This window comes from Vicugna pacos, chromosome 5, assembly GCF_048564905.1.
Source record: "Vicugna pacos chromosome 5, VicPac4, whole genome shotgun sequence".
In the NCBI taxonomy this organism is placed as follows: domain Eukaryota; kingdom Metazoa; phylum Chordata; class Mammalia; order Artiodactyla; family Camelidae; genus Vicugna; species Vicugna pacos.
In genome coordinates, this window is record NC_132991.1 from 306206 (window position 1) to 322227 (window position 16022).

At 36.3% G+C, this 16022-nt stretch overlaps 1 protein-coding gene across 6 annotated transcripts in view; it reads left to right on the forward strand.

Annotated features, from left to right (window-relative positions):
- Positions 1-15645, forward strand: part of LOC140696293 (cytoplasmic dynein 2 light intermediate chain 1-like) — a 43568-nt gene extending 27923 nt beyond the window's left edge. For 2 of the 6 annotated variants that reach the window (XM_072960705.1, XM_072960701.1), the window contains exons 14-15: positions 4057-4198; positions 7917-8169. The gene's annotated coding sequence lies outside the window, so the exon portion shown is untranslated. Of the gene's footprint in view, positions 1-4056; positions 4199-7916; positions 8171-11134 lie in introns of those variants that run through there. The other 4 variants (XM_072960707.1, XM_072960703.1, XM_072960702.1 and 1 more) reach the window with 3 other exon arrangements.
- The last annotated feature ends 377 nt before the right edge of the window (positions 15646-16022 follow it).

The window sequence follows — 16022 nt, forward strand, 5'->3', positions numbered from 1 at the left end:
ATATTAGGGAAGTGACAGGAGAGTAAAAACTAAACTGCTTTAATAAGTCAGAAATAACACAGTCCAGTTCAAATGAAGAGTGAAAATTCAAGCTCAGGAATCAGTAAGAATGTGGTGAAATCTGAAGCACAAAAACAGTATTCCAGCACCCAGATTCTCATCCCTCCCACAACTCACCATGGATAGTTAAAAATTCGCTAACTTTGACTCAGATGAAGTGACGGCTATGTCATCAATGTAAACTAATAAAGCATGAAGTTAAAACAGTGACAAAAAGTAGTCTGAAAGACTATTTTTCTTTTTTCAAAGGAAATTAAGAAAATCACTGAAAATAAGAAAAATAAAAGCGGTTTGATTTAAATGCATTTAGCAAAAAAATTATCTGTGCATTGTTATCTTAAAATGCGTATTTTTCTAAAAGTGATTCTCACACTAGCTGCACCAGAGTTTAGCTATGTTAGACTCTCCTGAAGAGCTGTTTAAAACAAAAATAGTTGTCCCTTGCCCCTAGAGTTTCTAATTCAATATGTCCCAGTGAGGACTGCAAATGTGTATTTCTACCAAATTCTTGAGATGCTTCACCAAACTCAAACAGCACCAATGAGGAAGATCCTCCTTTATCTTCTCCCCTGCTATATCCACACACCTCAACCCAAGCGTTTACTCTTCTATTCTGAATCTGGGGTGGGGGGGAGTGTAGAGTTGGGGAAGAAGTAAAGATGAAGAGAGGAAAATAGAAAGGTAATGACGGTATCAGTTTCTGTACTTGCACAGATGGACTGGATTTGCATTCCTATGATTAGATGAGAGAGGAGATAAAAGTGCTTGCTTGAGAAAGACACTAAGACGTTAGACATAAGAATTCAACTGGCATCTCCTTACCACAGGCAACATAGTGTTAGACAGAAATTCACTTTCACCTGTGCCTACAAACAGGGAGCAAGGAGGGCACATGTGCAACCTGGTGGGAAAGGCAAAGGAATAATTGATGTCTTGGAGTCATCAGGCAATTGGAATAGAAAGTCAGTGATTCTCTGAAACTACTGAAGGATGTGTTAGTTGGGAGTGCTAATAATTTGAAAATAAAATGGAGTTTATGAGCTACAGTAATTGCAGAAAATGAAAAAAATAACATAAGAATACTTGAAGAGTCTCTCATAACAGTGAAACCCTCTTCTACAGCAGTAGAGAAAAGCCAAGTGTAACAGGTGGAATGCCCCACCCTCAGAGACTTCCATTCTAGTCAGCAGGTGCTGCTTTGAGGAACCATTCCATCCTTTCCCTAGACTGTATATTGTTGTATGAGCCCAAGGGGAGACACAAGGACACCAGTGAGGAAGGTGCTATGACATACATCCTTGAGGTCGTGGTGACTGACACTGCCCCCAGGAAGTCACATGATGGTGATAATTTAGGGCCAGATTTGGAATATATTTCTAAAGGGAAGATTCAATATTTTGCTGTAGGGCTGGATGTGAATCAAGAGATAAAAAGAAGTCGAGGATAATGCTAAGCTTTGTTTTTTGCTCCATTGAAATGTTGAAATATATTTCTCCAAAATGAGAAAATGTGTGTAGAAAGAACCATGGTTGGGAAGGGTAGAAATCAAGAAATCAGTTTGGGCATGTTGGCTGCAATAGCTAATAGAGCTAAGTGGGAACCCTGAGAGAGGCATTCAGGTGTGTAAGTTTCCATTTTAGAGCAAAGGTCTCAGCTTCATATATGTGTTTGAATTACAGTAACAAAGACTTGGCATTTAAAGCAGGAAACTGGATGGGTTACCTTGAAGGGAGCTTGGGCGGGGAAGTGGGAGGTCTACAGATGAGACCCTGGGCACTCTTCTATTTGAGGAAATTAAAGGACAGGAAAATAAAACTAAGAAGTGGCAGTCAGTGGGTCAGGGCTATAAAAATCATCACAGGAAATAGGAAATATTTTAAGAATATTAAGACAGGGCTATATTATCTCAAACAATGTGGCTAGATATAGTTAGAGGAAATGAGAACTGATCTTTGCAATTGGCAATTGGAAATAAGGACTCCCTTGAAAAGAGCAGTCAGACAGAATGGTGGGGAAAATATTGGGTAGACCCATTTCACAGGTGAATGGAGGGAAAGAAATGGACTTTTCCTATAAAGGGTAGTAGAAATATAGAGCAATGGAGTGGCAGCTGAAGGACGTTCAAAATTGGCCATTTTTAAATGAGGAGAGATGGGCTGGGGTGCGGCACACAAACAAAGGAGCAGGCTTAGGCAGGATGGCGGACACTACAACAATTACAATGGAGACAAAGCAGGATATTTGTACTGATGTATTCAAAACTGGTGTTTTGAATATGTGGGGTTGAATCATTTGGAAAGTGTCTTCTGATTGTTCTATTTCTCAAGCAAAATAAGAAGTAATGTGAAATGAAAAGGTGTGAAATCATTATCCACATGAGTAGGAGGAAAATGGAGCATTACTGATAACGCAGCAATAATGGACTCCTTGAAGTTAGTGATCATGGATTAAGAGTGAGTTCAGTCTACAATACAGTGCAGTTTCCTCAGATATGGGTAGTTATTCACGTGCACATGAAACAGCTTGGGTGTTTAATTCAACTAAAATTGAGTCTTGATCAGGCTACAGTAATGGAGAGAAGGGGGCAGGGGATTTGCAGGCGTATGCAAGCAGTGAGTATAGAAATGGGCCACATAATCTAATTCAATAAGTAAGGGTACAGGGAGAGACTAAAAGACATTTGAGAGTTGGTAGGGGCAATGGATTATGGGGTTGAAGAGCTGTCTTTAGACCATAAGAAGGAGTGAGCTAAAAAGGAGAATGAGGCTGTTGATGGAGCATGAGATCCTTGACATTAAGATGATGGTAGGAATATTACGTGTGATGGTTTGGGAGCATGGGAGAACCCTGCAGTGGGAGTAGGTTGGAGGTAGGATGAAGACTGACTTGAGCTGAGATGGTCTCCTCCTCTGAGAAACTAGGGTTCTAACTGGGTCAACTCCACAGATATTGAAATAAATAAGTGAGACTGGGATTGTATCAGAGGAAGGTGTGATGGGCCAGTTGTCAAACACTGAAGAATTAGAGTGAGGAAAACACCCAAGAGGGTTAGCTGTTAAGGACAGCACAGGAGGAGACAGGGGAGGTACCACCTTCAAATAATTGCGATGCTCGAGGAGGATGGAACATGATTGGGTGGTTCCTGTGGTGAATGGTGATCAGAGGTTCAGGCTGGTGGCCCCGAAGATAGATCAGAGGGGGGCAGTTGCGAGAATTGGCATTAAGTCAGGGGTGTGCAGGCTGGTCAGGTGCTCACGGAGCTCAACAGACAGCCCAGAAGCTCCTCCAGAGGCAGTGCTGAGGCTCCAGGTCAGCCCTCTGAGGAGCGCTGGGCAGTGGCCAGAGGGGCATCATGACCTGTCAGGCAGATTCTGAGCTCTCGGCTGCGCACCAGAGCGGGAAGGGCCTGGACCACTAGACCACATGAGGGCTTGGAGACACTGCTGGTACTGCCATCACACACACACACACACACACACACACACACACACACACACACACAGAGCACAGAGACACACACCTGCCTATTTTAATATTTACTGAATGTAATGCCTCTAATATTTTCTATATATAAAGATGATCACAATCTGAATATTTAGAATGAAATGAGGAAACATAAATCAGGAAATCGATGTTAATGAAACTACTCAGTGTCTTTTTCTTACATCAGTTTGTTTTCTTCTTCCAGCCTGAAACTCAATCATTTAAACAAATATTTACTGAGAGTTACCTTTGTAAAATATGCCAGAAACTCGATATTGGAAAAATAAGCACTATGCTTTAAAAAAAAAAAGCAGAATTTTTGCTTTCTGAACCTTTTATTTTCTCCCCTCAAATTCAAAGATATTTCCTGGAATAATGATGTTCTATTTTATTCTCTTAGCTTATTGTTTTGTTTTGTTGGGTTTTTTTTCTTGTTTCCTACTCACAGTCACAATTATAGCTTGCCCAACTTATGTGTCAATTCAATGTATTAACATATTTTTTTTCCTCAAGTCAGTTTCATCATTTCATTAGTCTGTGTGATGTCTCACCATGTCAGCCCTGGAGAGAGTTAGCATTTTCAGTTTCTGTCACAAATCAACCTAATTAAGAATGCATCGTGACTTTGAAATAGAGTGTTGGACCACAGAAATGTGTAAGTAGACAGATTTCCTTTCAACATATAATAAAGTTACATTTTTACATTTATTTTGGGGAAAAAATCACACTTTTGGATGAGGAGTTTGCTAATAATGGAATGTTTCCCCTTGGTGGCTCACTAGTTCTTAACTAACAGAAAACCTCAATCTCTTGAGGTTAATTATCTCAAAAGCTTAGTGGCTACATTTTTCTTTCCTTGAAATCAATAGCCGTATGTGTAAGTCTAAATTTCCCTTTCAAATAAATCATTCTGAAATTTACTGAGAAAAAAATTTTGTTAAAGTTTAAGTACAATATTAATATTCCAGATTATGGTTTGAAACTCTGTTACAATTGAAAGTATCTGGGACACCATTGACATTTTCCCATCACAAGTAGCTTCTGCCACCATGAATATGATTTTGTATTCTCTGGGGAATGGTGTAGAGGTCACCCTGACACTTAGCCCCCTAGTGGTTCATTTTGAAAATACGTGTATAATCTTTTCTTCCATTAGTCCTGGACCTACTCATTTCTCTGTAAATAATAAAATGCCATGACAAAAGTTAGTACAGAGCTATGTACATAAGGTTTGAAATAGCACCATGTAACCTCTACATCTTCCAGGGGACACCTGATCAAATGAATCTTAGTCCCAGTCGGCTCTGCACAGCCTCCAACACTTCAATATCCAATACCCTTTCCACTGTTCCCTCAGGACGTCATTTTGTCAGCAGCAAATTTTCCAATGCCACATTCTTTTTGCATTTTTTCCTTTCTTTTTCTGACTGAAACCTCAGGACCTGTAGTCATCTTGGGTGGCTCTATTCATTTGTTGCCATATCTACACCATTTTCTTCTTCCCCCTCAAAAGCTTGTCCATGTTCATCAATGGCTGTACCGTGGACCATTCTCCCTCGAACTCTGTTTCTTTCTCCCAAGGCTCCTTTCAAGCATCTCCTCTCCTCTTAGTTGCTGTCCATCCCCAGGTTTGTGACCTTTTCTCTAACACTTTTGTCATTATTCTTCATGACATCAGTACCTATCTTGCAAATCCACCCATCTTGGTTGCTTAAATCCTTTAACAATTATTTTTTGATTTTTTCCCTCCTCCTCCTGATCTTGGTCCATTTCCTATGGTCATGCCTTTTCATTCATCATGACCTTTAATTACATGCCCTGTAACACCTTGATTTAAATGTTCCCACTCTCTGATCATCCTCCATGTACTTCAAGCTCACTCAATCACATACTCTAATATTGAAATTATGTCATGTTTTCCTGCCACCAACAGGTACCTCTAGTTATCTGATGGAACTTCCTCTCCTCTTGCTCATCACCCTCAGCATACCTGTATATTCATTTTCAAATTCTGTATCTCCCTTGTTTCATGTTCTATTGACCTGAAAACACCAAACCAGTTTAATTCTGCATCCAACTAGGTAAACTGGTGTCCATTTCCATACAAACCTGATATGGCATCTCGAACTTCATATATTATGAAGAAATGGTTGATGTTTGTTTTTTTTTTTTTTTTTGGTAGGGGAGGTAATTATGTTTATTTATTTATTTTTAGAGGAGGTACTCAGGATTGAACCCAGGACTTTGTGTATGTTAAGCATTCACTCTACCACTTGAACTATACCCTCCCCTGTGGTTGACTTGTAATCCCAGGATTAAACTTGCTTTTCTGCCAGTGTTCTTTATTTGATCCATCATTTCTTTCATTTGTCTTTCAGCCTGCTTCTGGTATATCAATAAATCTTTTAAGTTTCCCATAAATATATATCATGTGTTTGAACACTTTTATTCATTTATTTACTTTTTCTATTTACTATTTACTATTTACATTTATTCACTTATTTATACAAAGTGACTCTCTTGTTAAAACTACCAAAATTTCTCATCTGGAAATCTCGTTAGCCTCCCACGTTCCCTCCCTGCTTTGACTCCCCATTCAAGTGTACGTAGGATGGTGAGTGAATGTCTCATTGAGAGAGCGAGGGTCTGGGCGGTGGCTTGAGTGAGGCGAAGGGACACTCCGCTATCTCGAGTGTTCACAGCAGAGGGAGCACCCAATGCCAAGTCCCCGGTCTATTCAGATCCTACTCGTGAGGCTGGTGTGGCAGGTCAGGGGAAGACAAGGGGAAGCAGTGCGGACGGGCAGGAAACTGGAGCTGCGGGCAGGTGCTGACCGCGAATGCCATTTTATGGCCATTAACTTTTACCCTAAGGTGAATGCTGGCAAACGGGTGACTTATTTTGCGTATACTTTAAAGTGATGCTTTGGCTGCCGTGTTGGAGAACAACTGTAGAGAAGGACAGATAGATGCGAAGAGCTCAGTTAAGAGCTAATGCAGTGATCTGGGCAGGAGAAGACAGCGATTCGAAGCAGGATGGGAGAGGGGACGTGTAAGAAGTGGCTAGATTATGGATGGACTTTTAAGACGGACTTGATATAATATTCCCTTATACTGGTTTGAGTTTAAAAGAGTATAATTAATGATTCTGTAGTTTTTAGCTGAGCAATTAAAAGGCAGAATTGCCATCATTTGAATGGTGAGAGCTACAGATAAAGCAGAATTGAAATGTTTTTTCTTCCTTATCATCTCTTTTGTACACAAGAGAACATATTTGTTTTAAAATCATGTTACTCCCCTGCCACTCTCCCTCATTGGGTTCCTGTAACATTTAAATAAAATCTAAAGTACTTTAAATGCGTATCATGCTGGCTGTATTTTGTCTCTGCCTTTCCCTCCACCATTACCTTCTACTACAGTGCCTCTGAGTACTGAGTTTCTGCCACTTTGATCCACAAGAAGTTTCTTGAATACCTTAAGCATCTGCTTCAAATCCTTGTATTTGTTGGTTTTCTATCTATGACACATTTTAACCAGAAATTATGGTGCTCAATGTTCATTTCATTTAGGATTTTACTCAAATACCATCTCCTCAAAGATGTCTTTCTTGTTCAGTTTAATAAACATTCCTAAAACGGCTCTTCTCCACTACTCTCTCTGCTTTAACCTGTCCTTAATTTTTTTTAAATTTTATAGCCCTTATCACAGTCTATCATTATATTTTATGCATTTATGATTTTCTGTGCCACAGTCTAAACACACAGTAAGCCAGAGAAATGGCTGTTTTATTATTTTTAATACTGACTTTCTGTATCCTGGGATTGAAGTATATCATGCTCATTTGAATGGCCAAAATCCAGAGGCTTGTTCTGATAACTTAATTTTAAGGTTTGAAGAACCTATGAAATATGATGCATCATGTCTTGAGATCTGGATAGTGACTCAGTTGTCCAGTTTATGCCAAAAAGTTAAATTGATGAAATGAGTGATATATTGTTATACACTTGTCTGTGCCCATAAGAGTCTCAGACTGAGCATCCAGCAATATTGCAAAGCTTCTATTTTAAGAATGGTTTTACTTATGTCAAAGGCTTTTTCTAAGAAATGGAACATGACAGTGTTGAAATTGATACAAGTAACTCTGCATCAGAATCTTCATTTATACATGATGAATCCAAAAATGACAAAAGTAAACACAATGCTCTATTTGAGACAAAAATTACAACTTATTTATAGTAGAATGGTTCATCTCCTCCCAAAATGTACCAAGAACCTCCTCCAAGTCCTCAAACAAGTGATAAGAGTATTTCAAGATTACAGAATCAGAGAAAACAATTTTGAGTTAATTTACAACTATCTCCTTTCAATTTCCAGGAATAGTATTGAGTTTCAAAGAACTATTTCAGCAGCTGGAAACTTTTAAGCAAGAATATACTAAGTATCCAAAAGGGACACTGTCATTGATGCATACTGTATTTGAAGCTAGCTTGTTAAAAGAATCAAATAATATTTAATTTTCAAGTTTCTTTGTTTTGTTCTATGGTTTATGGTTACTTCATTATTTAATGCATTGCTTCAATAATTTTCTACCATTCACTTACAATGGCATTATATAATGTTTTATTTTATAAAATTTATGATTTCCTAGATATATTGAAAAAATGTCTATTCTAACAACTTGTATTTGAAATATGTTAAATATTTACATTCACTGATATTTTCTTTTATTTTATGAGTTCTCTACACTTAAAAAATAAACAGCTGCAACTAATGCCAGCATCTCTGTATTACTGAAGGAATTACCACAATGCCAGTGGTGCCATTTTGCTCTGGGATTGCTGACATTATTCTGCCCTGCTGAATGCTGTGTCCCCACATAGCCTGACACTTCTCTTTAAAATGAGTAGCATGTATTCCTTTGGTAATTTAACAAAGTTTGGGGAACCCTGTCCAAGAAAGAGAGTAAAGCCAATTGTCCAATAAGTATTGGCCTAACTGACAAAATGCAGCCCAATAATGGAGATGCTTTTAAGGCAGTTATACGAAATCATTTTGAGAAACAAACACAGGGGGAGAGGATAAAGTTGTTTTCTTTCTTTTTTCCTAGCTTTTCCACTGAGATATTTTATTTCCATTATCTTCTTTTCTTTCTTTTTGTGTATCTTTGTAATTCCTCTCTGCTTTTCCATATATTATCTCCCTTTTTACCACTGAAAATGATACCTTTAACCTATTCATCATAATCATTTATATCCCACTTGCCCTCCAGTCTCCTGAAAATATTTTCTGTTTCCTAATACTTTCGAAGGGTAAAAACCCACAATGGGACCAGCAAGACCTCCAAGGCAGGGCCATTGCCTTTCCGCTTTTGTGCTTCTGTAAATCTGCTTGCTTCTAGGAAAATGAAACTTACCCCTAAAATTCCATTGGTTCTCAAAAGCTCATTCCAGATTAGTCCATTTCTAACACCTAATTTGCATATGGTGCAAAGTTAATCAAAACCTAAAACCCTATAAAAGCCTGTGTAAACCTACAAACAGGGTCCAGAGCTTGGAGTGTTAACTCCTTTGGGCCCACAGGTGAAAGAAACCTGAGTACTCCAACCCTCCAAGTGTCACTTGGTCTCTTAACAGGATTCAAGTTTCTGCAACATTTTCATGTTGATTATAAAATAATAGTTTGTATAAAATATAACTATCCATTGGATAGTCTAGGAAAATAATGATCTGAAGTGGGTTTCTCACTTCTCTTCTCATATTTAAAGCAACTGCCTTCTTTGACCAAAATGGTCGGTGGAAACCTTGTGTGACTAAAATGAGTTGGGCCTTAGCCTCTCTCAACAAAGCAATTCTGCAGACTTTTCTGACTTTGTCAGCTAGGGAAGCATTTGTAAGTTAGTATAAGGAACACTGGGACAATAGCCAGAAGAGAGTGGGTATGTTATCAGTACACTTTCACCAGTGAAGGTGGGTCAGAATCAGTCTACTTAGGTATTCTCCGTCTCCTTTACCACAACGAATCAATTCAGTTTTGAATTTAAGGATGGAAGGGATAAAAATGGGTTAGAAGAAAATGGATACAATTTGAAGGGATTGGAGTCTCTGGAGAAAAGAGAGGACAACTTAGATAACTATACTTAAAATATGGAAAGAGGTTCAAAAGGAGAACAAAGACATTTTGTGTACACAGCAAGACTGCAGCTACAAACTATACTTTTCAATTAAAAAGCTAATTTTAAAAATTCAAAGGGAAATAGTGACTCAAGTTACAGCAATCTAGAATGTTTCAATGGAAGAACTATTTTAAAATGGAGTTAAAAATAAAGAGACGGGGATCTGCTTTGACTTCTATGCTGTATACATGACTCTTACTCTAAATTTCTGCTGGACTGGTGGTAATTTGCCCATGAAGTTGTCCTTGGCAAACTTTAGGGGAAAAGCAACTGCCAGAGCTTCCTGTCCACTTTCATTTGCTTTATGTTTCTCTTGAAATATACCTGATTTTTATTTTCTGTCATCTCCCACTAAAAGATAAACCACATGAGGGAAAGGAACTTGTTCATCAAAATATGCACCTACCCGGAAGAATAACTACCCGCAGTAGGAGCTCAAGAGTTATTTGTTGAAGAATTTAGTGGATAAATTAGGCAATGACATGATGAAGAAAGCTGAGTATCTGGAAGAATAGATTGAGCTGGTCTAACATGTGAATGATAGCAGCTCTAGAAAGAGTAAAAAGAACACATGAAGGAGAAGCAATAATTAATCAAATTATAGACTATTTCTCTGAGCTGGAGAAAAGTATAGTTTGTAGCTAGGCGGCAGGCAGTAATAAAGCAACACAGAGTCCCAGCTTAGAAAGATGAAGGGAAATTGAAGTTACCTCACAGCTTCTTTTGTTTCCCAATAGCTTTTGTACAGGAAATGTATAGGTGTCTTAATAGCTGTTCCAAGACAAAAATAAAAACACTCAGGAACTGGTGCTTATGTCACTGTCACTTGTACAGGCAGGTGTAAACTGATTGGTCTGTGATGAGTAGTAATTTGTGATTCCACACTTTTCCTACTGATTAATTATTAATCAGTTAGTCCTAGTCTTGTCATAGGGAGAAATTTAAGAGGGATGTAAGTCATGAATACATACAAAATCTTCTCTCACACTTAAAATTTGACTTGATTTTATATCATACCATTATAAGAGCAAGAATGCAAGAAGTTATAAGCATATATTTTATTATTTCTCTTGCTTTTTTTCAGTAGAATTTTTATATCAAGTGATAAGTGAGTTAAAACAACTGTATAAGAAGTGACAGCTTAATTTCTCTAAATTAGTGTGATTTCTGTGAATGGTTGAAATGCTTATATTTGTAAGAAACAAATATAAACACTTGAAATGCCTCAGAGAAAGTAAAAGTGCCAATATGTCTTCATTAATACTGAAACAGAAAAATGAATAGGAAAAAAATAACTCTTGGAGAAATTTTTACAATTTACAAATTGCCTCTTAAAAACTTAAAAGAAATCACTGGTGAAACTATTTTTAAAAGTGTGGTGATTGACATGAATCTCATTTGTGTTGTATTTTCAATCAAGACAGTGGCTTTCTCTCCAGATGCTCATGAACAGGAGTTAAGGCCATAATATCTGTGATCCGCAGCATCAGAAGTACATACCACATAAACTGAAGGCATCACTTTCCTGAGCAGTTTCTGGGAATCCAGCATATGGTTGGTTGAACAATGGCACCCCGAAATATGTGCAAGTTCTAATCCAAAGAACCTATGAATGTTATCTTTTATTAAAAAGAAACTTTGTAGATACAGTTAAGACAAGGTTCTTGATAGGAGGGGAGTATCCTAGATTATCCAGATGCACTTGATTTAATCACATGAATCCTTATATGGGGGCCCCAGAAGGAGACAGGGACACAGAAAGTGATGTGGTGGCAGGCAGAGATTGGAGTGATGTTCTCTGAAGATGCAGGGAGTGTCCACAGGCCAAGGGATGTGGGTACCCACAAGATGCCAGAAAGGCACTAAAACAAGTCTCCCCTCAGAGCCCTCCTAAAACCTTGACTTGATCCCAGCAGGATGGACTTCAGATGTCTCATCTCCAGAAATATAAAATAATAAATGTTTTAAACTACTAAGGTTATAGTAATTTTTATTACAGCAGCAATGGGAAATAAATATACAGAAATTTCAAGATTTATTTTGAGCACAAAAATAAATTTACTAGCTGAAAATGATTAGAGAAGCTCTAATGAACAAAAGTCACTCAAAGTTTAGATTTGCTGATACTGTCTCCCTGTCACCATGAGGGACTGTTTCCTTAGACTGAGAGTCAAAGGGAGAGAGAAGAGAGAGCTGTAGCTATCTGAGCATATTTGTATATGTTTCAAATATATTAAGTATATTTCCCACCTCCTGTCCCCAGCTCCTCATAATTTCTTCTGGCCTAAATCAGGGATTGAGCAGAAAAGGGAATCAAAATTGCTGGCAGATGGGTGGCTGCTATAAGAATGTTGTACATATTGAAAGAATAAATTTGACAGTTTTTTGCTGGCTGCTGCCATTATATTTTTAATAAGTTTACTATGAACATATCTGGGTCAGTTTCTAATTATTCTTGCATCTGTTATGAAAAGAGAGAAAGGAATTTTCTTCACTAATTCTTTGTCAAAAACCAAACTTCCTCAGCCTGGTTGTCACCTGAGACCTAACTCTGTTTAATCTTTCTAGCTGTCCTTCACAAAGTTAGGATGTCTTTTTGCAAGCGTTTTGTCTCAACTCACAAAAATTCCTTCTGACAATATGTTGATGATTGGAACTCTTAAAATGAGGTGCAAAGCTAAATGACACAATTTTACCCAAATGGTGTGATATCATCTCATTAAATTTTCATGCAAAGTAAAATTACTCATTCCATTTGATCAGTGAATATAGAAATCAGGAAACATAAATTTCAGTTTAAAAAATTATGTGCTTGTCTTATGTCACAACATTCTAATAAGTCAATTACTTACTTTTAATACACATTTTCTGTAACTTCAGTAATGGTGACAGAAACTCAGTGGTGTCATTCTGGGTGAATTAACTAAACTTTAAATGACCACAACTGACCCAGAACAACTCATTGTCCCTGAATTTCCTCATTAAGACTACTGATGTAAAAGGTAGATATAAGGAAAATCCTGAGTGAAAAATAAAGTCACCTAAAATCACTCCCAAAGAGAAGGATGCCTTGGTGAAATTTATAATTTTTAATTTGGTTCAACTTGGTCTCTCTTATGGGGGCCAAGTGTTAAAATATATCTTAAACTCATGTTCATCAATGAAGTGGGCTATTATCAACTCATGCCAAATTATCTTATTTTTAGAGCTTTATTTATTTTGCAGTTCAGTGCTATTAATCTAGCATAGCTACACTTGTTTTCTACTTAATGACTAATCAAATGCATCGATTGATTTCTTTAAATATTTCTTGTGTAATAAAATATTCTGATCAATGTTCTAAACTTAAAAAAAAAATGATTTGTAAATAATATTTAACCGAATTTCTAAGGCTAGAAAATTTGCTTTGGAAAGACTGCTTCAATACGTCTAATTTGACTTGAAATAAAATAAGTAAAAAACATTTAGTTGATTATTATATTTTGAGCCAAAGTCTGAGGAAAATCATATTCTAATCCAATGGTTATTTATTAGAAAGAATACTCAACAGTTACAGCAGTTTATATAGGGAAAACCAGTGTTTATAGGATATTATAAGAAATTATTTAAAAACTAGACTTATGAAGTATGTTTAAGAAAAAATATTCAATAGTTGATTTGGGGAAACAGGTGGAATATTTAAGTTTGTGGATGTAAAGACTGAATCAGTGTGGTAAAGATTGATTATACAAAAATATTGCTGTTTTTTTAGGGAAACTATTCAATTGGATATACACTTTACAGATAGAAAATATATTTAACAAATAGTACATATAAATATTTAGATAATAGCAAAATGCAACCACAGATGACTTTAAATAATATAACAAAATGCTAAAAAATAATACTTGATTTGTATTAAAACAGATGAATGATTAAACATTGACTAAGTTTTTAACTACTTAAAAAAGCAAAAGGGATTCAAATGGGTATTTGAGTCACTCTTAGCTTGCTAAGGATGTACGTTTCCTGGGATGGCCACCTTACCAGAAATATCTGGTTGTGCTGTGAAAAATGGTGCCAGACAGAAAATTGAAAAGCCTGTGGAAACAAATGATATATTGTTAAAGGAGTTGAGATATTGTTCCTTCTTCAGAAAAGGTGGAATTTAACCATAGCAAAAAAAAAAAAAAGTGTAGAGTAAGTATGTTATCTTGAAAAGTAAAACTGAAGTTGTTTAATCGATTAATTTAAAAAAATTAATCGATTAATTAATTGTTTTATTTAATGTTATACCTCTGTTGTAAGAAGTTTACACTGGAAGTTTTAATAAGGAAAAAACGGAAAGAGTTTTAAGGTTACTGTAAATGGTAAAAGTAATCATTTCTCCTCTTTAAGACTGCCAAATATATTTCTGAAATTGAATGATATTTGGCATTCAGGACATAAAATATATGAGACAATCACGGGGCTTTAGTATCATGGCAAAGGCAATTTTAAGCTGCCAGCTGAACCCTCATTTAGAAGGGAAGACAGTCAAACTTATTTCATAGTTTTTTTGAGACTGTTTGAAATTGATTGATTGATTCACTTTTGAAAAATAAGAATGACTTCACTCTCTGAAGATTTTCCATGCCTTTTCTAATTTTCTTCATTTAATGTAAAACAATGATAAGAGTTTAATAACAGACACCATATTTAAGAGATTTAGAAACAAATGTTCTTCAGAGGGAATAAATTGCCTTGGGCAATATTATACTTTATTCATACTCATTTATAATACTGACATAGAGTACTTGTAACATGATTTATATACTTCAAAGCAGGAAGGATTGCATTGAATCTGTAGGTTTCCTTGGGTAGCAGGGTCATTTTAACAGTATTGACTCTTCCAATCCCAGAACATGGAATATCTCCCCATCTGATTGTGTTGTCTTCAGTGTCTCTGTCAATGCCTTACAGTTTTCCAAGTACAGGTCTTTTGCCTGCTTCAGTAGGTTTATTCCTAGGTATTTTATTCTTTTCTGTGTGATGGTAAATAAGATTGTTTCTTTAATTTGTTTTTCTGCTATTTTGTTGCCAATTGATTTTATGTCCTGCAACTTAATTGAGTTGGATTATTATTTCTAAGGTTTTTTATGGTGAAGTCTTTAGGATATTCCACAGAAAAGATCATGTCATCTACAAACAGTTTGACCTCTTTTCCAATTTGGATGGCTCTAATTTTGTGTGTGTGCCTAATTGCTCTGGCTAGAACTTCCAGTAGTACATTGAATAAGGGTTCTGAGAGTGGGCACCCTTGTCTTGCTTCTGATCTTAGAGAAAAGCTTTCAACCTTCCACTACTGTTTGATATAAGTGTGGCTACCCTTGCTTTCTTTACATTAACATCTGCTTGAAACATTTACTTCCATTCCTGCACTCAGTCTGTGTGCGTCCTAAATCTAAGTGGAGTCACTCATAGGCAGCCTATCTTTGGATGTTTCCTAATATTTTTCTCTGTGAATTCATCAGCGCTTTTTTAAAAAATTGCTAAATTTCTTTTAACTAAGTAGGATAAGATGTCTTACAAATAAATAAAATGCCCATGGTTCTTTTGTAGTAATTCAAGAAGAATGAATGAAAATAAAATGGTAATGCAAGAGGGAGTGTGACAAAAACAGTCAAATTTCAGATTTGTAAAATGTTACGCTTTAAAATTTTAGTGATAATATATCTTTTGTGTCAGTTAATTAACACTTGAACCAATAATGCTTCAATTGCAGAATAAATAAGCAACAAAAAATAAATAAAACAATTTGTTACCTGAGTATATAGGTTTATATCTTGGCCTTGTGAGACCTGAGGTGTATGCACTTTTTAAAAAATGTCTTAATTGTTGTTTTCTTATCTGAAAGGGCTTACGCTATCAAGACTGTTGAAAATTCACAAGAAATAAATGCTTTTGAACTCATTTGAACATTGGTAAATTTTATTTATATGGCAAAATTGTCTCTAACTTTCTCTCTCACACATACGCACACACACACAAATTTAGAGGGAGAGAGAGAGAGATGGGCTGTCCTTGTTCTTAGCATCTTCATTATGTAAAGGAAAAAAACCATTTCTTTATATTTAACACTGTTTCTAAATCCTATTATAAATATTTAAAATGAACATAAATAGAATCTTCAGGGAGTACAGATGTAGAAATGACAGATATAAGCCCTGAGTTGGGGATACAATTTCTTTGAAAGAACTAAGTTTGACACCTAATACAGCACAGAAAGCAGAATATCTAAAAGAAATCATTATCTTGCCTAAGTATAGCTGTTGAAATAAATCAACATC